We start from the raw sequence: 10,869 nt of genomic DNA on the forward strand, positions 1-10,869 counted from the left end.
CTAAATACAGCAGTTGGTTAGTGGCCCACTTCAAATTGCTAACCACAAACTATTCCTAGCACAGAATTCCTTCCCCTTCATTCAGCAAATGCACTGAACTAGCTGCTGGAGATCCAGCAATGCCTAAGTCAGGGCCTGACACCCCCCACCCAAGTCTACTGGAAAGACCAATGCACGAGCAGGAAGATCCTCCCTCTCCCAGAGAGACCGCAGGGAGAAAGCTGAGGGGGAGACACCTCAGTCTACCAGAGGTGTCTCAGGGGAGGCAGGATCCGAACTGAGCCATGAAGCACAAAGAGGAATTTTCCAGGTGGCCTCCAGGTGGACATGAGAGAGACGAGGTGGGCAAAAACGGAGTTCCGTGGGATGAACTGTGTGAGTGTAGGTCTAGGGGAGGAACCAGGTCAAGTCCAGTGTAGCTCGGCCTGGGTTTGTCAGCCCAGAAAGAGGTGGTAAGGCCAGGAGGACATGTGACCCCTTGCAGGGGTGTTTTAGGACAGTGGCAGCGCTCTCGTGCCTGAGAGACCCGGCCCATCGGGGAGGCAGTGAGGGCTAGCGTGAGAACCAAAAGGAAGGAAGGGGAGGGATTGAAGTCTTTCTGTCGGGACACAGGCCCAGGTAGCTCATGGGAGGAGGGGCTGAGCGAGAAGAGCTGAGGAGCCCCCTCCTCCCATTCCTGCCATGGGAGCTCCTGTAGATGGCTTCCAGGTGCCCGTGTGTGGCCGAGAACCCAGCAAGCTGGCTATTTTGCTACTTACAAAGGAAAAGTAGAGCATTTCTAAGGTTTCTTTGTTTAGGGTCTCCAAGCCCAACTCTGGGAGCACTTGGGAACCACTCTGGGAACACTTGGGTTCAAGTACCAAACTCCCCTTAAATGGCATGCCTCAGTCCTCAGCTGTTCTTGAACTTCGAACTGACCTTTTTTCCATCTACTCCTCAGAGGACAAGAAGTGACCTGCCCAGAGTTCGGGCGCGATGGCTCACGCCTGTAATCCCAGCACTTTGGGAGGCCGAGGTGGGTGGATCACAAGGTCAGGAGATCAAGACCATCCTGGCTAACACAGTGAAACCCTGTCTCTACTAAAAATACAAAAAATTAGCCGGGCGTGGTGGTGGGCGCCTGTAGTCCCAGCTACTTGGGAGGCTGAGGCAGGAGAATGGCGGGAACCCGGGAGGCGGAGCTTGCAGTGAGCCGAGATCGCGCCACTACACTCCAGCCTGAGCGACAGAGTGAGACTCCGTCTCAAAGAAAAAAAAAAAAAGAAGTGACCTGCCTGTCCAATGGGCCACCAGCAAAGAAAAATGCACAGCTGACCCAAGACAGCATTTCTGAGGTTCTGATGGGTGACAGGGACAACACAGAAACCAAAGAAATTATGTTTGTCCACAGATGAGACATCTTTTTTGCTTTTTTGTTGTTGTTGGTAAGACGGAGTCTTGCTGTGTCACCAGGCTGGAGTGCAGTGGCATGATCTCAGCACACTGCAACCTCTGCCTCCCGGGTTCAAGCGATTCTCCTACCTCAGCCTCCCAAGTAGCTGGGACTATAGGCACGTGCCACCATGCCCGGCTAATTTTTGTATTTTTAGTATTGGCAGGGTTTCACCATGTTGGACAGGATGGTCTTGATCCTCTGACTTTGTGATCCGCCCGCCTCGGCCTCCCCTTTTTTGCTTTTTCAACAGAACCAAGAAACTCATCAATCATGTCATGTATATGAAAACTGAGGACCTCTGTCTCCAACAGCCCACACCCCCTCAGCTGCAACCCTATGTTCCATATTCATGGAGCTCACTTCCTAGGAAGCTACCACAGTAAAGCAGCTCAAAAAGAGAGCCACCAAAATGTTGGGCTTCGCATAAGTTTTCCCCACCCTGACATAAGACTCTAATTGAATTTTCGCAGTCATTAAAATGGTCTCTGTCTCGCATTGAAGGGAACTCCGCTGGGGAAACCACTGTGGCCGTAAAAGGAGAAAAACACAGCCATTGGCCGGGCGCGGTGGCTCACGCCTGTAATTCCAGCACTTTGGGAGGCCGAGGCGGGTAGATCACGAGGTCAGGAGATCGAGACCATCCTGGCTAACACGATGAAACCCTGTCTCTACTAAAAATACAAAAAATTAGCCGGGCGTGGTGGCAGGCGCCTGTAGTCCCAGCTACTCGGGAGGCTGAGGCAGGAGAATGGCGTGAACCCAGGAGGCGAAGCTTGCAGTGAGCCGAGATTGTGCCACTGCACTCCAGCCTGGGCGACAGAGCGAGACTCCGTCTCAAAAAAAATAAATAAAAATAAAAATAATAAAAAAAAAAAACAGCCATTAGCAGGTTCATCTTCCTGCAGCCAGGACCTATTGACTGGCTGGTAAAGCTCTGTTAATTTCAAGTCCTCTCAATGTTCAGACCTTTCCCTTTTGATCTGGGTGCTGGGCAGGCTCCTGGTTCATACCATGCTCCCTGTCTTTCCTCCTTCCCCACCCAAGCCCCCAAACCGCGAGTCAGGTGCTGGTCTGAGAAAGGAGGCATTTCTCACCTACCTCCCTAGCCCAGGTCATTCAACCTCTACAGTGTCTTCTCTTTCCCATATATTAGATTGTGGGTTGAAATGCCAGAGGAAAACAAAATGAATGAAAAGGGAAGGGTTTGATCTTTGCTTGATGGATTTATTTATATCTATTTAGGAGGCCCCACTGCGAAGGGGACGATGTTTTAATTCTGGCCTATTGAAGGGCAAACAGCTATAGTGAACTTGCTGTCTGCATTGCTCCAAGATTCCCAGAGTCGAGCCACATGCATTCATGATGCCAATAGAACCATGAACAGAGCCCAAGCCACCAGGCACTGTCCTCAACCGTCCGCCTGTCAGCAGGGCCTGTCACGCAAATTGATCTCAAGCCGGGGACTGGAGGATGTGCCCTTCGACACCTTTCCAAAGAAAAGAAGAAGAAAAAAAAGATGTAAAGATAGACCAGATAAATAGATAGCATCTTTAGGATGAAGAAATACAAACATTAAAATTTCATTTGACCTTCATCTCCCTTAGGGTGTCTAATGTTTCTCATACCCCTACAACTTCCTACTGATTTAGAAATAACAGCACAGAGCAAGAAACTTAATTAGAAATAAAAAGAAGAACCTGCCAGGCATAGAAATACTGAAGCACTCATCAACTGACATTAAGTAACACTGGTCAAAAGAGGTGTCACACGCATTATTACACAATCCCTTTAGGACATCATTTGTATCTGTACATAATGTAGTCAAACTGTTATTTACCTGAGCTCAGCTAACCATGAATCTTCTTGTAATTAAATCTATGAACACTGTCAGACACACTCACTGATCTTGTACACATTGGTGATAACTAGCCCTCCTCTCCAGCCACACTATATATATATATATATATACACACACACACACACACACACATATATACACACACACACATATACACATATATATATATGTGTGTGTGTATATATATATGTATATATATTTTGAGACAGAGTCTTGCTCTGTTGCCCAAACTAGACTGCAGTGGCATGATCTCAGCTCAATGCAACTTACACCTCCCAGGTTAAGCGATTCTCATGCCTCAGCCTTCCGAATAGCTGGGAGTACAGGCACCCACCACCACGCCTGGCTAATTATTGTATTTTTAGAAGTGACAGGGTTTCACCATATTGGTCAAGCTGGTCTCAAACTCCTGACCTCAGGTGATCCACCTGCCTTGGCCTCCCAAAGTGCTGGGATTACAGGCATGACCCACCGCACCCAGCCTCCAACCACAGAACATATTCTGAGTTCGGGGCCCCTCAGGATGGTCTTTAGCCCTTCCTGATGCCTCCAACTATTGCTCAGAAAGGTTCTTGTATTCATTCCACATGTCCGAAGAGGACCTAGTAGGAACAGAACACTGTGCCAGGCAATGACTGGGCTATGGCACTGTCCTGACTTCAGATCACTTAGCAGGGAGGGCGGACACCTTGGCAGCAAGCACCAAGCCCCGCAAAAGGCAGTATGGAGGGAGGAAATGAACAGGACAGGTCCTGGCACAGTGGAGCTTGCAGGAGATGGAGGGCCAATGGGAGCTTGCGGGAGAGCTGCCTGGGCCTGCGCTGGGGCTTAAGCCAACCCGGAGGAAGCAGGGCCCAGCCGGTCAGGGTCAGGGAACAGGATCTGGCCAGGGCCTTCCAGACAGCAGATTCCTAAAGGCCAGACTGGGGTCGCGGTGACTTTGCCGTGCTGCCACACCAGCCCTGAGCTGCTTCCTCTGCTCTGCTTTCACGGGACAGAAAAGAACCTTGGGCACTTAAGCCGTCACTATTTGGGGTTTTCCACTACGTGAAGCCAGACCTAATGTAGCTGAGTCAAGAGGCATAGGGTTGAGAGGGGAGCTGGGGAGCAGGAGAAAAACGAAGATGAGAAACAGAAAGGGGCAGTCAGGGAGGTGGAAGGAAACCAGGACAGGGGATGTCCTGCAGCCAGGGGGTGGCCAGGGAGGCCAGGCACAGCAGGGTGGGCTCTGAAGGAGGCAGGAGAGGGCGCTGCAGGTGACAGTATGCAAGAGAGGGCAGGAGGTGGGTGGACTCTGAATGTAAAAAGTGACTGGAACAGGGAAGACGCCGGGGATGCGTAAGGGCGTGGTCTGCCCTCCTGATTCAGGTCCATAGGGAGCCCGGAGCTGCGAGGCTTTTCAGCTGGGAAGCCCCCAAAAGTGGGTGCTAAGGGATGGCCGATGCAACTGGCTTCTGACTGACGATGCCGGAGCCGAGCAAACACTGGGGCTACTTCCTCAAGCAGGTGCTGCCTGCGCCCAGTCTGCCCTGGGTACGGGCTGTGCTGCTTTAGGAGTAAAGTGGTGGCAGCCAAGCCTGGTCCGTAAAACACGCAGACTGATGAGTTGCAGCTCCATGTGCGTTACAGTAGAAAGAACTTCATTTCTTTACTGCCTCACTCCTATCTTTCAGTATTTTTCAGTGGTTCTCCCCTATCCAGGAAAAACATCCGATTCCTTCTGCTGCCTAGGAGGCTTTTAATCCAGCCCCTGCCACCTCCAGCTTCCCATGAAGTAGCCCCTTCCTCCTCCCCCGCAACTCACTGACTCTCTCTTCTCCAGCCACTGAAAGCTACTCCAATGGCCCTAACAGACCCTGGATCTCTAAAATGACCAATCTTCCCAGCTTGCCTGGGATGAAGGGTTTTCCTGGGCCACAGGACTTTCTGTGGTAAAACCAGGACAGTCCCAGACAAACCAGGTTGTGCTACATACCTCGCCCCTTCATATCTTTACATCTACTATTTGCTTAGCCTGCAGCTCCTTCCCCTGGACCTTGTCTGTGCGGAGAACACTCGACTCCATCCAAGCTTGCCTCCAGCATCACTGCCTCCCCGAAGCTTCTCCTAATCAGCCCCTGACTCTGTTAAAACCACAGAACCTACCACATGGTCCTCTGTGCCTTTTAGGTAGCCTGCATAGAACTCCAGCACAGTACTTCAATACTTTATTGTCTAGGCCGGGCGCGGTGGCTCACCCCTGTAATCCCAACACTTTGGGAGGCTGAGGCGGGTGAATCACTTGAGGTCAGGAGTTCGAGACCAGCCTGACCAACATGGGGAAACACCGCCGCTACTAAAAATACAAAAATTAGCCAGGCGTGGTGGCACACGCCTATAATCCCAGCTACTCAGGAGGCTGAGGCAGGAGAATAGCTTGAACCTGGGAGGTGGAGGTTGCAGTGAGCCAAGATCGTACCACTGCACTCCAGCCTGGGCGACAGAGCAATACTCCGTCTCAAAAAAAAAAAAAAAAGCTTTACTGTCTAGATGCGCTGCATTCTCTGTCATGCCCTCTAATGTCACACATGCCTGGTGAAATGTGGCCCTGATGCCAGACACCTGCCACTCTCCATTCTCCCTTCTCCCTCTCTCCCTCATCCAAACAATCACAAGCCCCTAGGACTCTGCCTTCTAAGTCTGTCCCAAAGTCTCCTGAGGCTGGCCGCGGTGTTCCTGTATTTTGGTACCTCAGTCTTCTATCTACACACGCTCTTGTCCACTCTGAGCTTCCAGAGGACAAGGAGCTACGCTGTCTTTACATCCCAATGCGCAGCAGGCCCAGCAAGTCGTGAGTGAGCCACAAGTGTTTGCTGGGCTATTTTCAAATACAGCAGAAGGGATTCTGTGATGTATGGCGACACCCAAGATGAGTTTTTTTCAGGAACTTCTGAAAAGTCATCTCATGCCACACATTCATTTAACACATAACTTACTAAACACCTATCATATGCAAAGCCTAGGAGCTAAAGCAGTGAACAAAACAGTCAAAACCTCTGTCCTCATGAAACTTACAATCTAAGGGGGGAAACAGGCAATAAGCATGTTTTACAAAGTAATCTCAAAGAGCGAAAAGTGCTATGACAATGTTTAAAGGAGCTTAAGGAGAAGCAGACTGGTTAGGGGCTACACAAGTCAGGAAAGGCCTCTCTGAAGAAGTCAAAAGATACAAAAGAAGAAGTCACAGAGATCTGGGGGAAGGGCTTCAAGATGGGACTAAGCTTAGAATGTTCAAGGAGCATTGAGGGAAAACCAGCATGCACAATACATGGCAAAGTTAGAATAGAGCGGTTGAAGGAACTTAGAGAGGTCGAGGCCAGATTACATCAAGCTTTGCAAGTTTTACTTCTTATGGTTAGATTCAATCAGCCTCAATCAGTGGCTAACACAAGATATTTCTTACATCAGAGAAGCTCAGAATTAATTACAAGCCTGGTATGATGACTCTGTGGTCATCTGGCAGCCCTGCTCCTTCTATCTCTCTTATGACATTTTTATCGTCAAGGTTGCTTTATACCACAAGATGGCTGCTGGAGCACCATCCATCACGTCTCTATTCTAAGCAGTAGAAAGGAGGAAAGCATGGAATAGGAAAAATTCTGCATTCTCCCAGCCGAGCCAGCTCCCTTGAAAGGACAATACCAGAAGCCCCACTCAACAGCTCTGCTTTCATCTCACTCGCCACCCCTAGGTTATAAAGGAGGCTGGGAAATACAGGCATTTAACTGGGTACTGTGCTGCTCCAAATAAAAGAAGGGTTCAATCAGAAAGTAAGATACACAGAATAAATACTGGGTGTAAACCCAATCTCTACTAAAAATACAAAAATTAGCCGGGCGTGGTGACATGCACCTGTAGTCCTAGCTACTCGGGAGGCTGAGGCAGGAGAATTGCTTGAACCCGGGAGGCGGAGGTTGCAGTGAGCTGAGGTCGTGCCATTGCACTCCAGGCTGGGTGACAAGAGTGAGAGTCCATCTCAAATAAATAAATAAATAAATAAATAAATAAATAAATAAATATTAAAAAGAATAAGTCCTGGGTGTGCCCAAGGGTGTGGAAAGGAGCTTGGGCTGCATTCTAACTACAATGAGAAGGATTTAAAAAGTGCTGCTATGATTTGATTTACCAGGTGAGAAGATTGCTCTGGTTACGGGTGGAGGGGAAACTATAGCCGGGAGGAGTGGAAGCAGGGAGATGAGTTAGGTGCTGTTGCAATAATCAGGTGAGAGATGAGGGTGGCTGGGCTAGCGCTTCAGCGTGGAGGTGGTGAGAAGTGGCTGGATTTGCCTCTGCTTGGGGGCTAGTGCTGACAGACCTGGCTGAAAGATTGGGTGTGGGTATGAAGGAAAGACAGACACAAGAAGATGAATCCAAGGTTACGGGGCTGAGCCAGGAGGAAGATGCCATTCATGGGGCAGGAAGGGATGGGGAGAGACCCAGGACAGTGAAAGTTTTGCTTGGGTATATTGCTTTTGAGAGGCCTGTTAGGTACCGAGTGCAACTGCTGAAGAAGTAGTTGGATGGGGAAGTTTGGGATTCGGGGCAGAGGTCATACCATTTTGGGAGCCACCAGTAAATGGCTGGTGTTGAAACCCAGGGGCCAAATGAGTTCGCTCAGTGAGAGGGTGTTGGTGAAGAAAAGAGGGCCAAGGAGGAACCCTGGGGCATTTTGGCCTTTGAAGGCCAGAGAGCCAGCAGAGGAGGAGGAACACAGGCCAGCATGGTGGAGAGGGAACGAGGGCCAAGTGCAAATGCTGCGAGCGTGGAGTACGATGAGAACAGGAATGCACCCGGGACTTGGCCACATGGAGATTGGTAGGGACCCTGATAAGAGCCAAGAACTGTCGAAGTCGAGTTGGGGAGGAAGGCCTCAGAAAGAATGGCTGATGAGCAAGTGGACCTGCCAGGAAATTCCTGTCAATGGTGGTGTCGCTGCGTAGGGCGGGAGAGAAATGCATGGAGCTAGAGGGAACGTGCAGTCGGGAGGGCTCCCCCACGAACAAGCCCTGGGGCTCCCATGCCTCCACCACCCGGCCGCAGTAGTCATTTCACAGTTCCTGTCACTTGCACTCCAGCACAGAGGACATCCGGGTACCAGAGTTTTTTCCACCCACTCCAAGGACTGGACTCAGAGGAAACAATTAGAAGCCTCCAGTTACTCTCTGGGGCTCTAAGAGCTCCTATCTGGAGACCTGGCCCTCTGGACTCAGCCGTTAACAAGAGCCCTCCCCTGTGTCCCCACGGTGACCGATCAAAGCGCTACCTGTAGTGAGTTATTTAAGGAGAAGAGCTGGGCTTATGGAGGAACCGTGGAAAGATCATAGGCTATCTTCAGAGAAGCTGCTGGTGGAATTCCCAAGTCTTTACTGGGTCTGGGGCTCGATTACCCACTCAGTGCCCAGCTGGTCATCATCATGTTAGCCAACCACCAGAGGGAAAAAAAAAATCGCCTCCAAAATGTATCAGCACCCTGGTCACCACCTTTGCTGTGAGATGAAACTACATCTGAAGAATATTTATTCTGGGGAGGGGAGAAGGGGAACGGCAGAATGGCTCATTTCAAACTTTAGTGGCTTTGTCTGCGTTTTGCTCAATCCCCAGCTAAAGGCTAAACTATCTGAACTCCAAACCAAAATAAATACACCTCTGAAGTTAAACAATGTTATTACATCAAGGCTGATGTAATGGTTCCAAACCATGAGAAAATAATATTCCAGCATAATGGGTCCCTCTGTTTTAGCCAGAAGGAAGGCTGGGCTTCTGGCTCCTTGTCAATTTGAATTTGGCGTTTTCTATCATTGTTGAGCTGGGTGTGTGTATCTGTGTGTGGGACCTAATTAACGATGCTTTAGGACTTGTGGTGTGAAAGTGTACAGATAGATATTAAAATATAATTGAGGGGTACAGAGTAGGTTTCTAGACCAACCCAAAGAAGGGCCCCTGCCTGCCCTACCCCTTGGGTCCCTCCCAGAATCAGCTTCCCCCAGAGTAACATTTAGGATTTTGATGGCTCCTCCAGGTTCAGGGGTGGAAAAAGGTTCTGTTCCATTGTGAGAGACAACTTCCAAATAAAAGAGAAAGTGGTACCCAGCCCCAGGAACATATCTGCACGTGCTGCTCTGCACCCTCGGGTGTATCCAGGCAGAAGGAAGCTTGCTCCCACCAACTGAGTTGAGCAGGGCACAGGCTTAACAAGGAACATCCACCTGGTTGACACTGCACACCAATGGTGCCTACAGGCGTGCAGCCCCCACGTTCCTGCCAGCTCTGCCCCTGGGCTTGAGGGCTTGGTCCCTTGGGCTCTGTTCTCATGTACACTTCACCAGGGTCAAGCCAGGCAGACGGTGCCTGGAAGACGCGCCCTCTCACCCTCCCCCAACTCGCTGGAGGCTGCCATAGGAAGACTTTGACATAGGGAGTCCCAGGGTGCCCAGTCAAGTTCACAAGCCAGAGACATCCGCCAGCTAATGAAACTGAGCGCTTCTGATTTCAGGTTCTCTATAGAGTGCAAAAGGCTTTTTGGTTTGGGGTGTTTTTTTTTTTTAACATATCATTCATCAACACCAACTGTCAACCACATGCAGAACTCACAGCTAGCCTCCGCCCCAGGCCCATGGGCTTCTTAATCAAATCGGGCCGAGGCATGCGTGGGGACAAACATTCATTGTGTCCTTTCTCATTGAATCCTTACCACAAAATTATCATTAATCCCTCTTTGCCGATGAGGAAACAGAGGCTCAGGGAGGTTTAGGAACTGGCCCGGGATTCCGTGTGTGGCGTCTGGCAGCGCTACAGACCTCATCTGTAAGATAGGAATGGCACCCCGCTCCGTGGACGCTGTGTCAGTTTGCTAGGGCTGCCCTAACAAAGTAGCACGGACGGGATGGCTCAAACAACAAAATGTATTTTCTCACAGTTCTGGAGGCTGGAGGTCCAAGATCAAGGTGTTGGCACGGTTGATTTCTCCTGCAGCCTCTCTCTTGGGCTTGCAGGTGGCCGTCCTCTCTCTGTGTCTTCACACGGTCTTCCCTTTGTCTGTGTCTGTGTCTTAATCTTCTCTTCTTATAAGGACACCAGTCATACTGGATTAGGGTCCAACCGTATGACCTCTTTTCACCTTGATTATCTCTTTAGAAGCCCTATCTCCAAATACAGTCACCTTCTGAAGCACTGGGAGTTAAGGCTTGGACATAGGAGTTTTGAGGGGACATGGCTCACAGCAGAGGTGCCAGCAGGGTCAAGGGAGATGAGGTAGGCTGAGCGCCTGGAGCTGTGTGTGCCCCGGCAGCCTCACTTCGGATGGTGCACAGCAGGTTCTAAGAACCACCACCTGTCTTTACTGGGTGCCTGCTCCACATCAGGCCGTGGCAGCTGTGGGATGGCCTGGATAGGAAAGTGCAGTGAAGACCAGCTCTTCCCAACACAGCGGAGCCATTCCAGAGACCCAGAGCAGGCAGGCGGGGCTCTGCAAATATGTTCAATCCCCCACACCCCCGCCGACAGCACAAGACTGTGCAGGCCCTCCCGGTGCCCTACA

The 10,869-nt window shown here is 50.4% G+C and overlaps 1 long non-coding RNA gene across 1 annotated transcript; it reads right to left on the minus strand.

Moving 5' to 3' along the window:
• Positions 1-2,638: 2,638 nt before the first annotated feature.
• On the minus strand, positions 2,639-10,369 carry LOC135966514 (uncharacterized). Its single transcript, XR_010579840.2, has 2 exons — positions 10,247-10,369; positions 2,639-2,921 (listed from the first exon to the last, which is right to left on the minus strand). It is a non-coding gene; the product is annotated as an uncharacterized lncRNA (long non-coding RNA).
• Between the last annotated feature and the right edge of the window lie 500 nt (positions 10,370-10,869).

Source organism: Macaca fascicularis, chromosome 12, assembly GCF_037993035.2.
Source record: "Macaca fascicularis isolate 582-1 chromosome 12, T2T-MFA8v1.1".
In the NCBI taxonomy this organism is placed as follows: domain Eukaryota; kingdom Metazoa; phylum Chordata; class Mammalia; order Primates; family Cercopithecidae; genus Macaca; species Macaca fascicularis.